Raw genomic sequence first — 21,747 nt, 5'->3', positions numbered from 1 at the left:
GCCAAGAGCAGTGAACATGCAATCCTCCAGTTGTCTACCTTTTACTTCTGTTTTCCTGCTGTACAGCTAGTGAGTATCACTGTGTTTCAAGTCCTGGGGCATCATCCATTGCAGTTGGTGATGAAAGATAAATTAACTCGCATAAATAAAAGGGCCAGACTGCCAAGGGATTCACCAAATGTAGCCTAACTCGTTTGACCGCAACAGACGAGTAAAGAAATAATTGGTGGGAGAATAAACTGAAGAGGTGATCGACTCACTGGTCACTGACTTTTTGTATTAGCTTTTAAAAAATACAACAACGAACATTTCTTTTTAATTCTTGTTGAGACCATTTTTTTTTGGAGGGGGAGGGAAGGGAGATAATAGTACGTATATTTTCTTACTCTCAATCTATGATTACCCCACTCCCAGAGGCGTAGCGAGAAGGGGGCAAGAAGGGGGGCACGATTGCCCGGGCGCCACTTTCAGGGGGGCGCCACCAGGGCCGGCCGGCCCTAACCATTGCGGGGCCCTATGCGTAAGGAATTGCGCGGGGCCCAGTCTGGGTAGGGATAAGCATAAAGTCAACATTAAGATTTTGTATTAGAAAAAACATTTGTATTTGCAATCAATTTTTATTAAATGAAAGCTGACAATGCCTTTTTTAAAAAAAATCGCGAGTACGATTGGCAAAATTTTGTCTATTTTTCGGAGATTTTTTTGAACTTTCAAGAAATTTTAATAATTTCAGGAGATTTCCATGACTTTTTCGTATATTTTATGTAATTTTAGGAGATTTCAATGAGGCCCTGGAAAATAAAAAAATCGCGAAAGTCCTGTTATTATGTACAAGTTATAATGGCGCCAATAAAGAATTTTGCCCTAGACGCACTTTTTGCTTACTACGCCTCTACCAACCGCCTTTTTTATATACAGTAGAAGATAAGATATGCTTATTTTATTGGTCATAACCAATGGACATTCAGTTTGACTTCCATTGTCCATCTCAGCTACTAAGCATTACAAGTAGAACAATGTAGTTGCAAGAATAAACAATACAAACACACACACACGTAAGCAACAAACAAACAAAAAACGCGCACTCCACCCGCCTGATGAATTGGGCTTCTGTGCATTTCTCTGTGATGAGACATGGCAACACTCTGACTGAAAGTAAAATAAAGGAGTTTTACAATCTTTCTGTTCTAGCCTTAATGGAGATGAGACTTCCCATTCGTCCAGGCCTGGTTTAACTGTGGTCCAATAGGTGAAGGCGGTGTATAAGAATTGTGTGTGTTTTGGAAAGGCATTTATCATTTTAAAAAATACAAGAGATGGTAGCCGCGTTCAAGTGATAAAGGATGCTTTTTTAAAATTAGTCTATTTAGTCGATGTCTTTGTGTCACTAATGTATTATCTTTCCAGCGTTGGTCCGACCACATACCAGACACAGAAATCTTAAAGCTGTCCAACATGAACAGTATCAATGCGACAGTGCAAAGGTCCCAACTTCGATGGGCGGGACGTGTAGTCCGCATGCCAGACAATCGACTTCCCAAACGATTTCTGTACGGGGAGTTGTGTGCAGGAAATCGCTCCCAGGAAGGTCAATACAAGCGCTATAAAGACACTTTTAGGAGCTGCTTCAAGGAATGCGATATCGACATTCACGGCTAGGATGCACTAGCTCTCGATTGCACAGCATTGCTTGAAGCTGTGAGTCTCGGAGTCTCGAGATTTGAAGCCAGAAGACTGTCCAGGGTGAAAGAGCGCCAAACCAACAAAAAAGCTGAGAGAAGAAGCAGGCTTATCTGCAACTGACCAAGCCTACCCATGCCACGTATGCGGCCGGCTTTACAGTCATCATCGAGTAAATAGGATATGAGAAATATGCTCATCTTCGATCACGAAGGAGGAGCTATATGCATATCTTTCCAGCAGGTGTTAACAAAGTTATTTAGACTGTTGAGGGTTACCGTCTTAAAAAAATTAATCTCTGTCCCCTTCCCACTGGTTCACTTACTTAATGGTTTCCGACTTTGTCAACACACACAATTGTAATAACACAAAAGCATCTCATGTAGCTCTTCCAATCCATTATTCGCCTATTTCGGATATTGTTTCCCCCACATTGAGGCTGTGACGTCATTCTTGGGAAACCAAATAGGGGAAACAATTCTGAATAAAAATCTTCCTACAGATGTTTATCATTTATCTAAGACTAGAGATGTCAGACTACTTATCAGACAACGAGAGCGTCTTAGACTGCAAAAACACATCAGACTACAACAACATCTCAGACTGCGACAACATTTCAGACTACAAAAGCACATCGGACTACAACAACATCTCAGACTACAAAAACATCTCAGACTACAACAACACATACAAATAGAACAACAATCACCTCAGGTTTCGACTTTAAAACTAAGACAAAAAGTATTCGTCTAAAATCTAAATGCATCATGTCAAGCCGGGGCCTACCACTCAATCCACTTTTAATTCTCTCTTGTATCAACTTTACCAGCGAAAAAAAACAAACAGCAGCCCAAAGCGCACAAAAGCACAGGTTGCAAGTTTAAGAAGATTTCTCCCCATTCCCCCGAGGACACAATGCACGGGTAAGGGACTACATTCAACAAGAAAAACTCATTCTTTCGATCTTGTTGCCCCAATCTTCTTCTCCCCCCCCCCCCCCCCCAGACTCCCATTACTTCTAGAGTACTTGGTGGTAAAAGCAACTCAAAGAATCGATTTCCCCCACAAAATGTTTTAATATCGTCTTTTGTCGTGGAATCAACATCCATAGAAATTAGGAAACCGAAGCGAGTACTTTATGGTGCATTCTCTTTGCCTTGTTCGCGTTCTGGGTACTGGGAAAGTGGGATGGCCAGACTCATCTATAAGATTGTATTTTTGTTTGTAGTTAATGTCGTGATTTTTTTAAAATAAAGAAGTTCTTAGGAAACTAAAAAACGCGATCTATGATTAATTCTTTATCATTTCAGCATTGAACATAGATGTTTTGATAGTGGGGTAACTTTGCTTTCATTTTGTGTGTGTGTGTGTGTGAGCGTGTTAACTTGTTATGGACTGTGTGTGTGTGGGTGTTCTGATGTACCATGGGTAACACAAGGCGGATAGATGATTTGGTTTGTATGAGCTGAGTGGAATCGTATGTAACCACGAAGAAGTCTGTCGTAGTTATGGATATAAATAGTAAGGTGACAGTTGAAAAAAAAAAAAGGGGAAAAAAGCAAAAGAGAAAAGTGAAAGAAAAACGTATCTTTTTTTAAGAGTGAGTTACATTTGGTTTCAATGATCACTTTTTACACTTATTGTTCTGGTGTGTTTGTGTTTCACGGGTCATATTGGAGAAAGGGAGCATTAGTTTTTGATGCCCAAGATACGGCCCGCGGGCCATATCCGTCCCGCGATGCGGGTCTATCAGGCCCGTCACAACTTGTCTCCACAATACAATAAATGGGAATGTCACTGTACATGCGTTTGTGATTTCCTTTTAATCTTTAATTATTTCATATAATCTAAACAGTCTTTGGTCTTAATAGTAAAGTGTCCCCTTCAGACCTTGCGATCTATGGGGCTGATGATGATGGTCATCAGTTTCTTTGGCCAACGGTTAACGAGCAGGGTGTTATGTGGCCAGCACAACGACAAACCGCCTTTACTTTAGAGTTGGGTGGACTCAGGGGCGCCCTAAAAATCCCGAAATTCAAAATCCCAGTCTTCACCGGAATTCGAACCCAGGACCTCAGGTTCGGAAGCCAAGCGCTTAATCATTCGACCACCGCGCCCCCTAGTCTTTGGTCTAAGGCTGACAAGTTACATTTATGCTTAAAGCCTCTAGAAACAATAAATATTTATGATATCCGAAAAAATAAGTTAGATAAATAAATATAGTAAAAATAATTGGATAGGAGTTAAACTATTATCATACACCGGAAACCTTCTAATTATCCTCTTACTATCTTCTCCCCTTTCCAAGGAAGTCTTCAAATTGTGGACAATGTTAATAAAACACAATGAAATAAAAATCAATTATCCTATTAAAAGTAGAAACCAACAGTAATAGTACTACTAATCGATAACAAAAGTCTGAGAAATTGCCTTTGTTGTCTTAATACTGTAGAATTAGTGTCTTGACCCAGACGTTAAATAGTTCTGTTCTTATGTTACATGGAAAAGAAACTTTTAGATGACGAGGTTTGTTCGCAAACTTGTTTGTAAAATGTTTTACATAGTTCGGATGTTCCTTCAGAGTTGAAGATAGTTTACTTCCTAGTCCAAACCTCCCGCAGGACGACGGGGGAAGGGAGCGGGCAGGGTCTGAACAATCGACCGTCGATAAATCCGAACGACAGTCCAGCGCGCAAACCGCACGACCAGGCAGCCAAAGAGTTTCGTATTCTAGTAATGCAAGCAAAATAGATAGCCCAATGAGTTCAATGTATGCGTACAATAAATCGTCTGCTGCTTTTGTGAACTAAGTCTTCTTCTGCCATTGTTATTACACGGTCTGAAGATACTTCAAGATAGTTATAAGATATCCCCCGAGTCAAAGCTCCCAGGTCAAATCTACCAGTTCCCATTTTCCTGGTACCTAAATCCTTAAACCCTACCAGATGAGATATTCATCTCTTTTTATTCCATTCGTCATAACTTTGGGGGGGGGGGGCATGGATTTTATATTCAAGACAGACTTGGTAGAAGGTTGACGTCTCTGTGTGAACTAACCTTTATCAAAGCTGACCGGAAGTATGTCAACAAATCGTGCGTTTTGTTTCAAACGTTTCACCAGATTATGACTTATGACATACTTAACCCTTCCTCCTGGAGAGGCGGACACTGGGCAAGGCCAAGACCAACTGTCATAGAAGGCCTGAACACTGACCTGAAACGTCGCAACCTGTGGGCAGTTTACACCAATAGCTCGTTGTCACGTCGTACAGACTTGTGACGTGGCAACGAGCTATCGGTCTCCACTGCCCACAGGTATCGAAGTTACAGGTCAGAGTTCAGAGACCATCGTAACGCCAGTCAACGCATAGCAAACATCTCGGCATATTACTTTCATTAGAAATGGCCCTCATTCACCAATCGTAAACAAACAACATTTAGCCACGTGGTGCTCTAGCTCTTCTATATAATTTATGATCTAATTTTTAATACACGATGGCTGTCACGTGACAGTTTTTTTTTCGTTGTTTTATCAATATGATCACGTGACTAAATGTTGTTTGTTTACGATTGGTGAATGAGGGCCATTGTTACGCTACTCTAGTTTACGAAGAGAAATTTGTCGCCTACAAAATAAAATGTATTTGTTTTGTTTATTTCGTGTTAGGTTCTAGATCTAAATATTTTAAAAAACTCCTTCATCCCTCTTTCGGTCAGAGTGTTATAAGGTCATCTGTCGTCATCGAGAAGTTCATAAAAGTCTAATTCATAAAGCGTGAGTGTGTATGTGTTTCGTGTGTGAATGCTCTTCGTATTTGCATCTATATTGTTATTGTTACAGTAGCTGGTCAATTGTAGTCAAACTGAATTTCCATTTGATTGGACCATTAAAAATTATCTTATCTTATCTTATCTTATCTAAAAATGGCGGCATTAATATCATGATAAAACAACAAAGACTTGGATTAATTATGTCAGGGTTTCTCAAACTTTTTTCTTTAACGGAACACTTCGCACAAACGGAGTATTTAGCGGAACACTTTGCTTATTTTTTAGAGAGGATAATTCCCGTGGTGGCCTACTATTTAATTAGTCCAGTAGTTCGTGGAACACCCACTCAGACCTCGTGGAACACCCACTCAGACCTCGTGGAACACCCACTCAGGCCTCGTGGAACACCCACTCAGGCCTCATAGAACACCCACTCAGGCCTCGTGGAACACCCCCTGAGGTCTCGTGGAACGCCCACTCAGGCCTCGTGGAACACCCCCTGAGGTCTCGTGGAACGCCCACTCAGGCCTCGTGGAACACCCACTCAGGCCTCGTGGAACACCCCCTGAGGTCTCGTGGAACGCCCACTCAGGCCTCGTGGAACACCCACTCAGGCCTCGTGGAACACCCACTCAGGCCTCGTGGAACACCCACTCAGGCCTCGTGGAACACCCACTCAGGCCTCATGGAACACCCACTCAGGCCTCGTGGAACACCCCCTGAGGTCTCGTGGAACGCCCACTCAGGCCTCGTGGAACACCCCCTCAGACCTCGTGGAACACCCCCTGAGGTCTCGTGGAACGCCCACTCAGGCCTCATGGAACACCCCCTCAGACCTCGTGGAACACCCCCTGAGGTCTCGTGGAACGCCCACTCAGGCCTCGTGGAACACCCACTCAGGCCTCGTGGAACACCCCCTGAGGTCTCGTGGAACACCTACTCAGGCCTCGTGGAACACCCCCTCAGACCTCGTGGAACACTAGGGCTCCGCGGAACGCAGTGTGGGGAAACATTATTGAGTTCTGGAATAAAGAAAGCATTTAATATGTTAGCGTTTTTATCATTTCACTAAATACTTAGTGACACATTGCAACGATTGGTGCCTTCTTTCCCCCCCCCCCCCCAAATCGTAGTCTTGCTATTACCTTTAAAGCTTATAATATTTCTTTATTAATTTAAATTCCATTTTTCTGTATTTCTTGCCCCCTTCAGTAGACCAACATAAACACCGTTTCATGGCTCCCAATAGGTTTGCTATACCCACAAGTCATGTGACTTCAGGTTCATAAGTCTTCCAATGTTTTCCTGAGAACGTTATGAAGACTAGTCCTAGAACCGGCCACACTAATCATTGCCCTGGCCTCTTTGCTTAATACATCCGATTTTGATGAACAAATCCCACCATTCCCCGGGATAACCGACCCGGCCTGAACTCAGTAGGGGAAATAATCCAGAAAAACTTGATAAAGAAAAAAAAAAAAAAAAAAGCTTTGCGTTTCACAAATGACTAGAGCCAAGGGAGAGAATTGGAAAGAGATGATCGGGGCCTAACTGATTACTTTCTCATTTCATTCCGTCCTTTTTCTGTTTATATATATATTGCGTCATCAAATTTAACTTCTGAAAAAGTTGTGCGCTATTTACCATCCACTTCCATTATAACCGTCTCTAAACTTGTACATCTCAATTTAGAGGTATGCGGGCTCAATTTGGGAGATCGTCCTCTGTTGTTCGTACGGTCAGGTTTGATCTTCATTCTAGAGCATTGATGTCCAACCTTATTCGGTCTGCGGGCCATTTTAATTTCCAACAATCGTGTCGCGGGCCACAACAATAAAAAGAAGAAAATATAAAACTGAGAATAAACCAGTTTAAATAGTTTATTACAAACACATGGCTCTGCTTACACCCTTAAAGCGGTTACGTAACCCTAACCATAACTTTTTTTTTATCATTGAAAAAGTATATGTGCACCTACTCAATGAAGTGCTTTAAATTTTTTCTTATTATCCTTAAACCCATGTTTGCTCCCATTTCATTATTTGGGCAGTTGTTTGAGACAAACATCTATAAAAAAGCTAACAAGATCCTCGAAATAAAGAATCACCCTTTGTGTCAGGATTTTGTGATTTTACCATCACAAAAGAGATACAAGACACCGATAGCAAAGACAAACAAGCACAAACACTCTTTTGTTCCCCTGGCAATCAAATCATTAAATAAGAACAATCTGGTATAAACTTTGTCACATGTAAATTATGAGTGAGTCTGGTGTGAATGTACACTTTGGTTTCTTATAGTTATAATGTTTTTTGTTTGGTGTAATGCACAAATTGTAAGACAAATTTCCGTACGGACAATAAAGATTATTATTATGTTAGAAATGAACGAGTAGTCATTCTCTGGCGCTGCCAGGGTCGAGTTTCGCTAAAGAGAAACAAAATTCATCGTAGTCCCTTTAACAGTTTCCACTGAGGAATTTTCTGGTGATGTGGCAAGTCTGCAGCAGCACCGCCCTCTGACGGGCAACGAAGATGTTCCTAGGAATGTTAAGGGCCTTGAAAGTGTCTGTGAGGTCAGCTGTTATTATCCCCTCGGTTGATACAACAATGGTGTATATTGTTATTTTGGACAATTTCCATAGACGCTTAATCTCCAAGCCCAGGTTCCCATATTTTCTTTGTTTTTCTATCTCAGTTTTTCTTAAATTATGAGACAGTGGTACGGCGATATCGATAATGGTAGCGGTTTTTTTCTTTTTTATCGATCAACAGCAGATCCGGGCGATTGAAATCTACCGTTTTGTCGGTCAGAATAGGCCTATCCCAGTACAGCAGATGTTCAGTAGACTCGAGAACCTCTTGCGGAGAGTATTTATAATAAGGGGGAGTTTCCTTACCGATCAATTTGTACGTCAAAGCCAAGTGTTGGTGTATTAACTTTGCAACTTGGTTATGGCGACCTAGGTAGGCTGATTCTGATAGGGCTGGACATCCTGCCATAATGTGTTCAATCGACTCGCCCACATTTCCACATTTTCGGCATTTGTCGACAACATTGAGTTTCAGGATATGCTTCTCGTAATTTTTTGTTCTGATTACTCTGTCCTGTATGGCTGTAACAAAGCCTTCTGTTTCAGGATAGAGATGACCTGCTTTGAGCCATGTTAAGGGAGCAGCCTTGTCGATGTTGTCCCCATGTAATGAAGCCGGAAATTTTCCGTGGAGTGTTTTTTCTTCCCATTCTTCCCATTATTATTATTATTATTAACGCACAAATATCAAATGGTACCACTCGCAGTGATACCAAAAAGAACGCGAACCAAAAGGATGCAGTAATGATGCCCTGTGTTGCACACACAAGGTTTCTAGGATACGGCCAGCAGCGACATTGTCGAAGAACCAAAAATCACTGCCAACTTTTGTCGCCAAAACAAAACTAAACTGTGTGTTCTTTAGAGAAAAAAATCATATATGAATATTAGAAAACATTAGAGTGGAATGAAATCAAAGTTCCAATCCTAATGTTGGGAAAAAAAATGTCAACCTTACCTTTTTTCTACACTTTGTTCCGATTTTTCGGCGGGCCGGATGGAAACATGTCGCGGGCCGGATATGGCCCGCGGGCCGAAGTTTGGGCATCACTGTTCTAGAGACATTCATGCATCTGCCAGAGGGCATAGCATGAACTGCGGTGACTTATGCACGTCTGCAGTCGGGTGACCTTAACCTCAACCAAAGTTAGCACGACTTGCTCTCTCATTGGACTTGATATGCATGTTATTTCCAATTTTTTGTTTTGTTTACAGGTACGAAATTATAATTGCCATGTCCACAATGACAAATTGGGGTCGTAATTCAAAGTGAGTAGTCTATATCGCCGAGCCCTGCCGGTATTCGCCTCCAGAACAAAGCTCATAAAACAAAGATGTTGACATTGTCTGATATAGCGTTCAACCTAGTCCTTGGGGCTACACATTTGTGCTTGTGGGATAGTATTCCAACCTTTAAAACTAATGAGGAACCCACTTAGACTATCTATCATAGATAATTACTATTACGCTTTTTTTTTCAGAGAGAAAAAAAGGTCTTATCCGCATCATTCTTTTTCGTTCCCATTTGCATAATACAAAGCTTACGTCTCCAAGGGAAGTAACTCTCTAACATATTCCTGTGTTTAGAGAAAGTCAAGACAACAGAGTTATCTTTCTTGACCCTGGAGTCTTATGAAAAACTGGCTATGCAATAAAATATACGAAGTATATGAGGGAGTGTGTTATCTATAGACTGAGAGAGAGAGAGAGAGAGAGAGAAAGAGAGGAAAAGAAAGACAGACATATATAGAGAGAGAGTGAGGTCGGAAAGAGAGACAGACATATACAGAAAGAGACAGAGAGAAAGAGAGAGAGAGAGAGCGAAAGAGAGGAAAAGAAAGACAGACAGACATATATAGAGAGAGAGTGAGGTCGGAAAGAGAGACAGACATACACAGAGAGAGACAGAGAGAAAGAGAGAGAGAGAGAGAACAAAGCAAGTAAAAGAAAAACAAAGATATGAAATGTAAAAGAGTGCAGAGAGAAAATAAGAGAAACAGATAGAGAGAGAGAGAGAGAGATACAGATAGAGAGAGAGAGAGAAAAGAAAGGAGAAACAGGCCACAATCTATATGGTAATTAGATCCCTCCTAACCACTCAGCCAGCCAAAACGTCTGAAGGGACTTTGGCCAGCTAGTGGGGGGAAAAAAAAACTTACTCCTCTAAAGCCCAACAATACGCACCAGAAGCGGGAAGCTGACGGCGCGATAAATGTGTTAACTGAACAGAAATTGTTTATAAAAACACTTGTCCACACTTGGCCAACGTTATTTACAAAACACGTAAACACGTACGCCTTTTTTTTTGTTTTCGAGTTCTCCATATCTAATATCCATGCATCCATGTGTGCGGTCTCTAACGGTGACCTCACTTGAGCTGGACTCATGGGCTGCACTTGAGGACAATGAGACTTTGAAGGTATTGACGTGCCATCTGGACCGGAAGAGTATTTCGTTGCGGCGCTAAAGTCCTGCAGAGCGACAGGGGGATGACAATGGGCAGGATTTGAACTGGGGACCATCGTGAAAGCAGTCCAAAGCGTAAACTACGCTGCCAGGTAGCCGGATAAGAAGGATAAAATTATTGTTAAATTTAGAATGTGTGGCTAAGAGGTTAGAGAGTTTGAAAGCTTACCGAGAACCACGAGTTTAAGTTCTAGTTTAATTCCTTCAGCAGAAGTTATTTGCTGATAAAAATATTATGTTATTACTGTACGTTAGACCTGGTCCTACACAACACACAGATAAACAACTTAACCCTAAGACATTTTGACAATACACCTTAATTTTGTGCGTAACTGAGAGAGGGGGGGGGGGGAAGAAGATAGAGAAAAGAGAGAAAAAGAAGAGATAAAAATAAGAGAGAGAAAGAAGAGAAAGAGAAAAAAAGAGAGAAAAAAAAGAGAGAAAGACGAGAGAGAGAGAGAGAGAAAGAAAAGAGAGAAAGAAAAGAGAGAAAAGATGAGAGAAAGAACTAAGAGAAATAAGAGAAAAAGAAAGAGAGAGAAAGAAGAGAGAGAGAGAAAAAGAAAGAGAAAGAGAAAAAGAATTGAGAAAAAGAAGAGAGAGAGAGAAAGAAGAGAGAGAGAGAGAGAGAAAGGAAAATAGAGAAAAAAAGAAGAGACAGAAAGAAGGGAAAGAAGCAAGAGAGAGAGAGAGAAAGAGAGATAGAGAGAGAACGATAAATAAGAAAGGGAGAATCTGTTATCATAGTGGGTCGAGGACATTTCGTAAAACTACCACTAACATGTTCTAGATTAAAAAAAAAGAAAAAGTGCGATGAATCTCGTGATGACTCTCTGTACCTTTAATGAAGTAATACTCGTGTATAAAAAGAAAAACAAACAAACATTTCTGCTATACATAATGCTAAATATAAAAAAAACAACACACAAACATGACCCAAACAACCAACAAATACAACAACCCAACTGCAACAAAGAAACGATCTTTGGTAGTGGAATGAAAAATAATCCGTCTGAAAGACCGGAAGGTCAGTTTAAAAGTACAAGTTGTTCAACCAGTCCAGTTCCTCGGGTAGCAGTTCTAGTCTCAGTGCTAGCCATGGCTCACAGACAATGTTCAACAAAGACCAAGACTAGAGATATGTGTTAAAGAATCCTGCACGACAGGAGGAGGAAATTAATATAAACTTTACATACATACATACATACACATACATACATACATACACATACATACATACATACATACATACACATACATACATACATACATACATACACATACATACATACACATACATACATACACATACATATATATATATATATAAAATCCTTTTTTTTTAAAATAAAAACTTATCTAAGAGTCAAAACTCATGACATACAACTATATAAAATATAAAGTAAAGTAAAGTTGCCCTTTCAGACCTTGTGGTCTATAAGGCAGATGATATAAAGGTCATCTGTTTCTGTGACCTACGGTTAACAAGAGTGTCATGTGGCCAGCACAACGACCAACCGCCTTTACTTTTCCCTAACTAATGTCAGGTACCCAGAAGAGCTGGGTGGACTCAGAGGCGCCCGAAGATCCCGAAATTAAAAATCCCAGTCTTCACCAGGATTCGAACCCCGGTCCCCGGTTCGGAAGCCAAGCTCAGCCACCTCGTCTCCATATATGTCAATTACGTAGAAGTTATTTCCCTTTCTCGATAACAAACAAAATAATTAATTACCAATAAATAATTGTCTGATTGAATAATTTTTTAATTGATACCTATTTTGTTAGGTAGAATAAATTATTGTTTAAAGTTTTAACTTGATCGAAGAATGGGTGTGGGAGAAATAGCGTTTACAATTATTTAACGGAAGAAACGCCACTTATTTTGTGGTATCTGTGATTACTGAAGGATTAATTTCCTATGTTGGTATCAAACAAAATAATTAATAACCATTAATTAATTCATTAATTTGTTACAATTTTTATTGATTCCTTTACTGTCTTACGCGCCAGTGTTTCCATAACTGTTGCAAGGAACAGGCGAAGCCTGAATAGGTGTTTCTTGAACTACTGTATGTAGATTTTGTGAAACAAAACTGGTCTACGCCAATTAAATAAATTGTGCAAAGTTTCAACTTAATTAAAGAATGGGTGTGTGAGAAATAACGTGTACAAACTTTTTACCAGACAGACAGGCAGACAGACAAACAGAATGAGTTGATATGAGCTTTGTAAAAAAATTATTATCCTGTACATTACGCTGCCTTGACAACAATATTCTACCTGGATTACAAAAGCATCTCTGGCTGGTTCTGAAATTAGAGCTTTAAAAACTGATAATAAAAAGAAATATGAAATGCGTCTAGAGAGATTACAGAAAGATTACTGGAAATAAAAAAAAAAGTGCCCCTCCGATTTCTTTTTATTCAAGAGAAAGACAAAGAAAAAATAAACACACAGTGAAGTTAAATGTCACCTAGCGCGCGCACACACACGCACACACAACACACACACACACTAACATCATGAAACTTAGACACATGACAGACATAAAACTCCTTCACCTTCACCCATCCGTTAGTCTGTGGGATATTTGGGGCGCCACAGATGATCTGTTGACAGTTTTCCTTCATTCCTCATCGTCTTCTGCTTTGGCTACCATCTTTTTTAATTGCAGACCCGTCTATTCTTTTTTGTTGACTTGCTATCGCTTTCTCTGCTTTTTCCCCCCCCCCCCCCCCCCCCCCAGGAACTGTTCCCCTGAAGGAAGGTCTTTGCGAGCCTTGTGGACCTTGTGATATGGCCATAAAGCTTTAGTTTGCGTTTTTACAAAGTGGTCATCCTAAGGCCCAAAAAGCCGTTGTGACCCTCTTTCGAGTTTCCTCATTTGTGATGCGGTCTTTGCACAGAGAGCAACAATGCGTTTTACCTCTGTCATTAACTGATGATTAAAGCATTCTTTTCCCAAAGCTTTTATCAACTCACTCTGTCTGTCTGTCTGGTAAAAAGTTGGAACATGTTTTTTTCTCCCATTTCCCATTCTACGATCAAGTTTAAACTTTGTACAATTATTTATTCAGCCTGACAAGACATAAATCAATAGAACAAATAAACAGTTAATTAATTGTTAATGATTAATTACTATGTTTGATTTCAAAATAAGGGGAATAAATGCTACTTGGTGAGAGGAGTGGATATAGGCCCTATATATATATATTTATGGATTTAGACCCTTTATTACGTTTTCACACTTTTTACTTCCCATTCTCGGATCAAGTTGAAATTTTGGCATAATTCTTCATAGTCGATAGCAATACACGAATCAATCAAAAAATTAACCAATTAGTTAATCATTTAGTGCTTATTAATTAATTGTGTTTTATACAGCAGAAAATAAGTTAAACTTTGTAATAAACAGCAGTAATAAGCTGTTATTTCCTCTTAGATAAAAAGTACTCTTTTCCATTGCTTGTTTTTTTGTTTTGTTTCGTTTGCTTAAGTTGATTAATGTACGGTCAGTGTTGAAGTATATGACTCTGGTATTCAGTGGCGTATCTAGGGTGGAGGGAGAAGGAGGGAGAATTTTAAAATCCACCCCCCCTCGTGTCCTTATTTAAGCTCAACCTCAAATGAGTTATTTTACCAAAAAAGTTAATGCTATTCAAAATGCAGGGGCATCCAAAGAGATCAAGCCCCCCCCCCCCGATCCCCAAACGATGCGAAATTCCTAGCTACGCCCCTGCTAGTATTAGTAGTATGTATAGTAAAATGTATACTTAGAAGTTTATCTTATTTCCATGGATTACAACTAAAGAGACATTGTATCTTATAAATTACAGACGTTTCTTCAAATGAGAAGTAATTACGTCCTACGCGTATCAATAAAGTTGTGCATGTTAATTAGAGGCATAGAATCTTCTAAGTCGTTGGTTTTGCAGTTTACGAGCATGGCGTCATGTGTCCAGCATAACGACCAACCACAACTGCTTTCCCCAACAAAAGTTAGTACTAAAAGTCCCGAAATTATAAATCCCAGTCTTCACCGAGATTCGAACCCAGGACCCCAAGTTAAAAACCAAGCGCTTAACCACTTTCCCACCCAACAGAACAGGGACGCCAAAAGATTTAATTTTTAAAGCAAGCTACGGTGTTAAGCTTTTTAGAAAAGTTTGATAAAATGTTATCCATTTTCTCTGTATTTCCTTTGAAAAGTCATCAATTAGGCCAATCAGTTGAGTGTCCATTTCCTTGCTTTCCTAAAGCCATTTTGGGACCTAGATTTAGTTACTTGTACGTAGACAAAAAGCAGAAAATAAATGAAGATGTACCTGAGACGGATGTTGTGAAAGATTGGATAGCATGGAGACAGACTGTGCGTGCTGGCATGACCAGGCACAAAGTAAAAGGTTAAGACGACCTTGGACAGATAAAAAAAAAAAAAAAAGAGAAATCTCTTCCTTATCAGAAAGCCATAAGACTGAAACATTTACATACCGGAAGTGAGGAGAAGTCGGCCATTTCAGAATCGACCTGTTTGGTCTTAACATATTCTTGTCCGAATCAAGAGGAAGATATCAACACTACTGAGTCAAGGGCGCATCCATTCTTTTTAGAAAGAAGGAGTCTATTATTTATTGAATGTTTTTTTTATTTAAAAATAAATGTAAATTAGTAAAAGTTTTTTCTTTCACGATAATTTTTTTTTTTTGAAAATTATCTTCATCAGCCACACTGTAAATTCCTGTATGAGAACATTTATTCAAAGATTAAAAGAAAATTTAGAGGGAACCTATTTGTTTTGTTATTGGAAACTAAAATAGAAAACAGTAAACATCTAGTTAGATAGAACCCTAAATAAGTGTATTGAACATTCGATTTTATATGCGTTGCTAATATCATTCAAAACACTAGACACCAACTTTAAAACTGAGATTGTTTTTTTAAATAAACACATGGACATCAGACAAAGTAGGTCACCTACGATGAAGTCCAGTAGGGAATCGGCGCCGGAGGCGCCATTATCCCGTTGATGGTTAGAAAGGCTTTTATCCAACCACCAGGCCTGGACATGGGGTTCTTCACCCCTGTCCTGTCTGAGGGCACCCAACGGTAGGCGGCCATATTGGTTGACTGACTGGTAAAACCGGGCCGTGCCGTGTACACAGCGCACCGTCCCCGAATCTTAAGTCACCCGCTATAAGTGTCAGGGACAGCGCTAACTGCGGGGAGCTTGTCTCATATTCCTATAATGTAACCGCCACTGTTCCGTGCAAGGGCCGCCAATCCAGCAATCCGGAACTGATGACGACCCCCTTTGTGGAACGGCGTGGCGGACTTTTTGGACTGGGTTGCAGGTTACTTGTTCCATCCCCACCCCGAGTGAGATAAAAAAAACAAAAGCTCACCCAGGGAGACCTGCTAGAAGGCCTGGTTCGCTACTCGTTCTTAGCCTGTCCAGATCCACCTCTGGATGTTTCCACCGGAGGGCCACGCTGAGGCGACGGGTAGCTGGAAATCCTCCGGAAAAAAAGTAGGTCACCAGCACCATCTCCCAATCGCTCTCATCCCTTTTCCCCTCCCGATTACGCCATCTATATATTAGTTTGGTAACGAGTACTCATACGAATTTTCAGTTGCATCCGCCACTGGTTAAGGTTAGTATATACTCGTGTGAGTCACAAGATATCCCATAATCCTCGCTCTGTATTTTTACTAATGGTTTAATTAGTCTAATTGTATTAGTGACCTCAGCACAGCCCAGGATCGCTGATCGAATTTTTCTTCTATCATATTTAAGCTGGGTAGTTGTGTTACGTCCTTTTCTATGACAGAGTGATTCACTGACAGAGTGATTCACTGAAAGAGTTATTCACTGACACAGCAATTTACTCATAAAAAGATTTACCCAGTGATTCACGTATGAAGAGATTCACTGGCGTTGTGTTATTGACATGATGCTTTACTGACGGAGTGACTCACCGATAGAGGGATTCACTAACAGAGTGATTTTATTGACAGAGCGATTCACTGACAGAGTGATTCACTGACATTGATTGGCTGACAGGATGATTTACTGCCTGAATGATTTATGGCCATTAATTCACCAACAGCGATTCACTGACACAATATCACAAACAGAATGATATACTGACTATTACGTACATGGCTTTGTCTTAGTGTCTCAATCTATATCAAAAGAAGCATTTATACATCTCTAAGTAAAGCTAAATTAAAACTATTTCACGAAGTTTATATAAAGTTAAAATAAAAAAAATGAATGAACACCACAGTTCCTGCTGCAAAACATAGAGCATAGTGGAGATTGTCACGATAAACTAAATAATTTCAAGCACTCTAAAATGAACCTTCTTCACCAAATCGATTAAAAAGAATTGAGCCATGAATTTTAACAATATCTCAAAGGGAGGCAGCCAATCCTTCGTATCAACTCGTCTAATACCTCCCCCCAAGACTGAAATAATCCAATACAGAAACGGAAGCGCTTAGAAAAGTTGATTCTTCGTTGCTAAAACAATTAAATCCTACACCTGTGGGATGTGTGGCGGAGAGTCATAAAACGTTTGGCTGCTTATCAAATGGATCAGGCTCGAATCCCTCCTTCACCGCTGCACAAAAGACATCGGCCCAGAGCAAACAGAGCATTCCATAGGACGAAAGATGAGCTGTACCAAAGATATACTATAAAACACCTAGCTTATCAGCACCTCGGTTATTCAGCCATGACCCTGCCAACTTTGAGACGGAATCACACGATAGGGCATCATGGCTGTGAAAACTGGCGCACAATTTGCAGAGAAGAGAACAGCGCTGGCAGAAGAAAAAAGCGTCAGAGAAAAAAATCAAGTCCGATGACTCTAGATCCAGCTGGAATAACCTGCCCAGTGTGCAGCCCAACCTTCAGGGCTGAAAGTGGTTACTTAACTTTATATTCAAACATAGTATTTACATCCTTATGTAACACCATTAATTAGCATTGAAAGGTTACACGTAAATATTTATAATCTTGTTTGAAAAGTAATTTGTAAATTTGAAAGTGAAAAAATTTGAAAATAATAATAATAATAATAATAATAATCTTTATTGTCCGTATGGAAATTTGTCTTGCTAAGTTTGTAAACAGAATTTAAAAGACTTAACAAGATAAATATTATAAAAACAAACTTTGCCAGAGGGAGAGTACCGCCCAAATACAATTACTGCAATTTCTCTCAATACTGCAAAATAATTTTCCCTTTTTCTATTTAGAACAAAATTAAATAATTATAATTATGAAATTAATTAATCTGTAAATTTTTTTTTGTTATTGTTTCATGTGTTGTCAACGACACTAAATAATTGTGCAAAGTTGCAACTTGATCCCAGAATGACAAGTCGGAGAAGCAAAGTGTAAAAGAATCTTTCCAGACAGACAGACAGACAGACATACGGAGTGAACTGACATACGTTTTGCAAAAACAGAACATCACGAGACGGTGCTATCATAGAAAGAAACAAAAAAATATTCAATAAAAAAAGAAACTCTTCAGAAAACAAAGACAAAATTAGTCTTTACGTTTGCATCGAAATGGAAGTCGCAAATAAAACACTTTGATCACCTGGAGAACTCCAGCTGGTATCGTTAAAATTTACGACAGTTCAAAGCGTCTCCTGTTTCCCTTAGTTACGGTGAGACAACTAAAATGTCGGAGCATTTATTTGTCTGTTTGTCTCCCTTGCTGGTCTGCATGAGATAACGTCTGCGCTCAATTAGCCAACATTTTGACGTGTATTTGTTCAACTCTTTTATTTGTCAGAGTTTTTTTTTGTTTTTTTTTTACTTTCTTTGTAATTCCAAACTGGGGCTTAATAAACAAACAGGTTAGCGGAGGAGGCAGTAGAGTTCTATAAGCTAGGCAGCATAGTTCTATAAGCTAGTCAGCATAGTTCTATAAGCTAGGCAGTATAGTTATATAAGCTAGTCAGTATAGTTCTATAAGCTAGGCAGCATAGTTCTATAAGCTAGACAGTATAGTTATATAAGCTAGTCAGTATAGTTCTATAAGCTAGGCAGCATAGTTCTATAAGCTAGTCAGCATAGTTCTATAAGCTAGGCAGTATAGTTATATAAGCTAGTCAGTATAGTTCTATAAGCTAGGCAGTATAGTTCTATAAGCTAGACAGTATAGTTCTATAAGCTAGATAGTATAGTTCTATAAGCTAGTCAGCATAGTTCTATAAGCTAGGCAGTATAGTTCTATAAGCTAGACAGTATAGTTCTATAAGCTAGGCAGTATAGTTCTATAAGCTAGACAGTATAGTTCTATAAGCTGGGCAGCATAGTTATATAAGCTAGTCAGCATAGTTATATATGCTAGGCAGCATAGTTCTATAAGCTAGGCAGTATAGATCTATAAGCTAGGCAGCAGTTGGGTCCATGTCCTCTCCTCAGTTAGGTCCATGTCCTCCCCTCTGTTGGATCCATGTCCTCTCCTCAGTTGGGTCCATGTCCTCTCCTCAGTTGGGTCCATGTCCTCACCTCAGTTGGGTCCATGTCCTCTCCTCAGTTGGGTCCATGTCCTCACCTCAGTTGGGTCCATGTCCTCTCCTCAGTTGGTTCCAAGTCCTCTCCTCATTTGGTTCCATGTCCTCTCCTCAGTTGGGTCCATGTCCTCTCCTCAGTTGGGTCCATGTCCTCTCCTCAGTTGGGTCCATGTCCTCTCCTCAGTTAGGTCCATGTCCTCCACTTAGTTAGGTCAATGTCCACCTCTTAGGTCCATGTACTCCCCACAGTTAGGTCCATGTCCTCCCCACAGTTAGGTCAATGTCCACCCCTTAGTTAGGGTTAGGTCAATGTCCACCCCTTAGTTAGGTCCATGTCCTCTCCTCAGATAGGTCCATGTCCTCCACTCAGTTAGGTCAATGTCCACCTCTTAGTTAGGTCCATGTCCTCCCCACAGTTAGGTCCATGTCCTCTCCTCAGTTAGGTCCATGTCCTCTCCTCAGTTAGGTCCATGTCCACTCCTCAGTTAGGTCCATGTCCTCTCCTCAGTTAGGTCCATGTCCTCCCACAGTTAGGTCCATGTCCTCTCCTCAGTTAGGTCCATGTCCTCCCCACAGTTGGGTCCATGTCCTCCACTCAGTTGGATCCATGTCCTCTCCTCAGTTAGGTCCATGTCCAGACTCGATCACGTTTGCTTTGGTCTGACAGCCTTTCTCTTCAACCCCCCCCCCCCCCCAGTGGGCTCTACTGTTTTCTGTTGTTCACCGCATTCCAAATCCAGCCCCATCTGCGTCTTTTGATTTCTTGCTCTGCTGCTGCTACTGCTTGGTCGTCCTATCATCATCTTCGTTTTAAGCAGACGACTTGCCTCTAACCATTTTTTTTTAATTTCTGTCGCTCAAAATTCGACAACCTAACAATATACAGCAGTCATGAGAATTTGGACCATTTCGTCACACGAATTGTTGAGAAGAATCGCGTTAGCCGTGACGTTTTGAAATGTCATCTTCGAAATGTTTAGAGTCAATATTTTTGCAGACTCCACTAGAGAGAACGGTATGCATCTTACAAGGGCCTTATAAGGATAGGAAGCGAGGTCTACTGCTTAGAGCATTTAACTTTAAAAGACTTTCTTTTCATCTGATCTCGTTATTACCTAATACGAATGAATATTTATACTTCTATTTAATGTTTCATATGAAGTAAATCATTTTTTTTTAATTTAAAGAAAAGGGAACGACTTGAATTCGTACTCGTGGCTCACGCCTCATCAGGCAGACGTGCTAGCCACTTTGCTAGTAAAGTTTTTATTTATAAAGTATCTGTTTTTTGTTTTGTTTTTTATGTGTTTTTTTTTTACTTAGTAGTTCAAAAAGGTTTTACATCGTCAAAAACAAAGATAACAAATGTTCATGGTCTCTCAGGACATGCTACCTCAGAAGTTGTTCATAGTTCACTTGGTTGTCCTATTCCCCGGCTGTGGACATCATGGCTTAGGTTCTCTGTTGTAGACACATTCACGAACACTTGTATTATATATATCCTCCCATCCCAAACAATGAAACGGGAATTCTTCCGAAGGAAGCCAAAGAAATCCCGGGAAATACAATGCTGTATGTTTGTGTTGGTGCGTTTACTAGTTGACAGATCAGCGTGAAACTTCATTGTTCTAATGTTGCTATGTCCAACACTATTTACTTAAAACTGGACTAATCAATGAAAACAATGTTACTGGACATCGCGTTGCGGATGAGGCGAGCCATTGTAATCAGGTCCAAGGGGAAACTTAGTTATCTGACCGTTTTGCATCACCATCGAAGACACCTCCACATGATGGAAGAAATGCTCAGGCTTCCAGGTGTTAACATTTCATCCTACCTAGTTTTTTTTTTTTTTTTAAAGAACCACAAGAATTTTATTTATTATCAACATTCAGTGTTTGTTTTCTTTTGAAATCACCGCATAGGACATGTGTCACCAAGGTGTACAATCTGTGAGTAGAGTCTTCATCTTCGTTCCTCTTACGGGCAAGTCTCATGTGGAACATGCCTTATTCCTTGGGACCAGATGTGCTTGTTCAAGCGAATGTCGATTCTAACATCAGGAGTGCCCATCATTTGTTCAGCAGACTTTCTGATTTCTTTAATGGCACGAGGAGCCCTCTTTTTAAATCCTATTCCGTGCAGTCTCTTGTGAATATGAATAGTACATTCTTTTGTAATGACATCATTAGTAACGGCCTTCTTTTTTTCTCTTTGCTTTCTTGGGGGTGCCATTCTTAGGTTCAGAACAACGACAACAAATGTGTTTAGTGTGTATAGGTATATGAGGGAAATTGCTTGCATTAATACAAAGCGTTGCTGTTATGGAGTAAATAAGTTGACAACAATTGATTTTAAAAATGGTGAACATATTTTATTTGATAATAATGATACTATAATGTTTAATGACTTTTTTTTTCATTATATACTATTAAAAACATAATTTACATTATTCACATTGAATTTATACTTATACATTTATAATAAAAACATAAATAATACAAAATAAAAAATTCAAATGGTAAGAACTCTGCATTTAAGTCTGATGTATTTATTTTATAAGTAGCCTCCCTTATTGCTGCTTAGCTTTAATATCAATTCCTTTTACAAATGCAGATCTATATTAAAGCGCACGATATCTGCGCTATACGCAATTCGTCATTATATATTAAACTAGTCGACCGGTGGCGTAGCATACG

General features: G+C 39.8%; 1 pseudogene; it reads right to left on the bottom strand.

Annotated features, from left to right (window-relative positions):
- Positions 1 to 20,883: 20,883 nt before the first annotated feature.
- LOC106050136 (60S ribosomal protein L31-like) lies at positions 20,884 to 21,337 on the bottom strand (annotated as a pseudogene).
- Positions 21,338 to 21,747: the final 410 nt, after the last annotated feature.

The sequence above is a fragment of the Biomphalaria glabrata genome, chromosome 17 (genome assembly GCF_947242115.1).
Source record: "Biomphalaria glabrata chromosome 17, xgBioGlab47.1, whole genome shotgun sequence".
Taxonomy (NCBI): Eukaryota; Metazoa; Mollusca; class Gastropoda; family Planorbidae; genus Biomphalaria; species Biomphalaria glabrata.
Note: the sequence above shows the minus strand (reverse complement) of the source record. Positions and strands in the feature narration are given on the sequence as shown.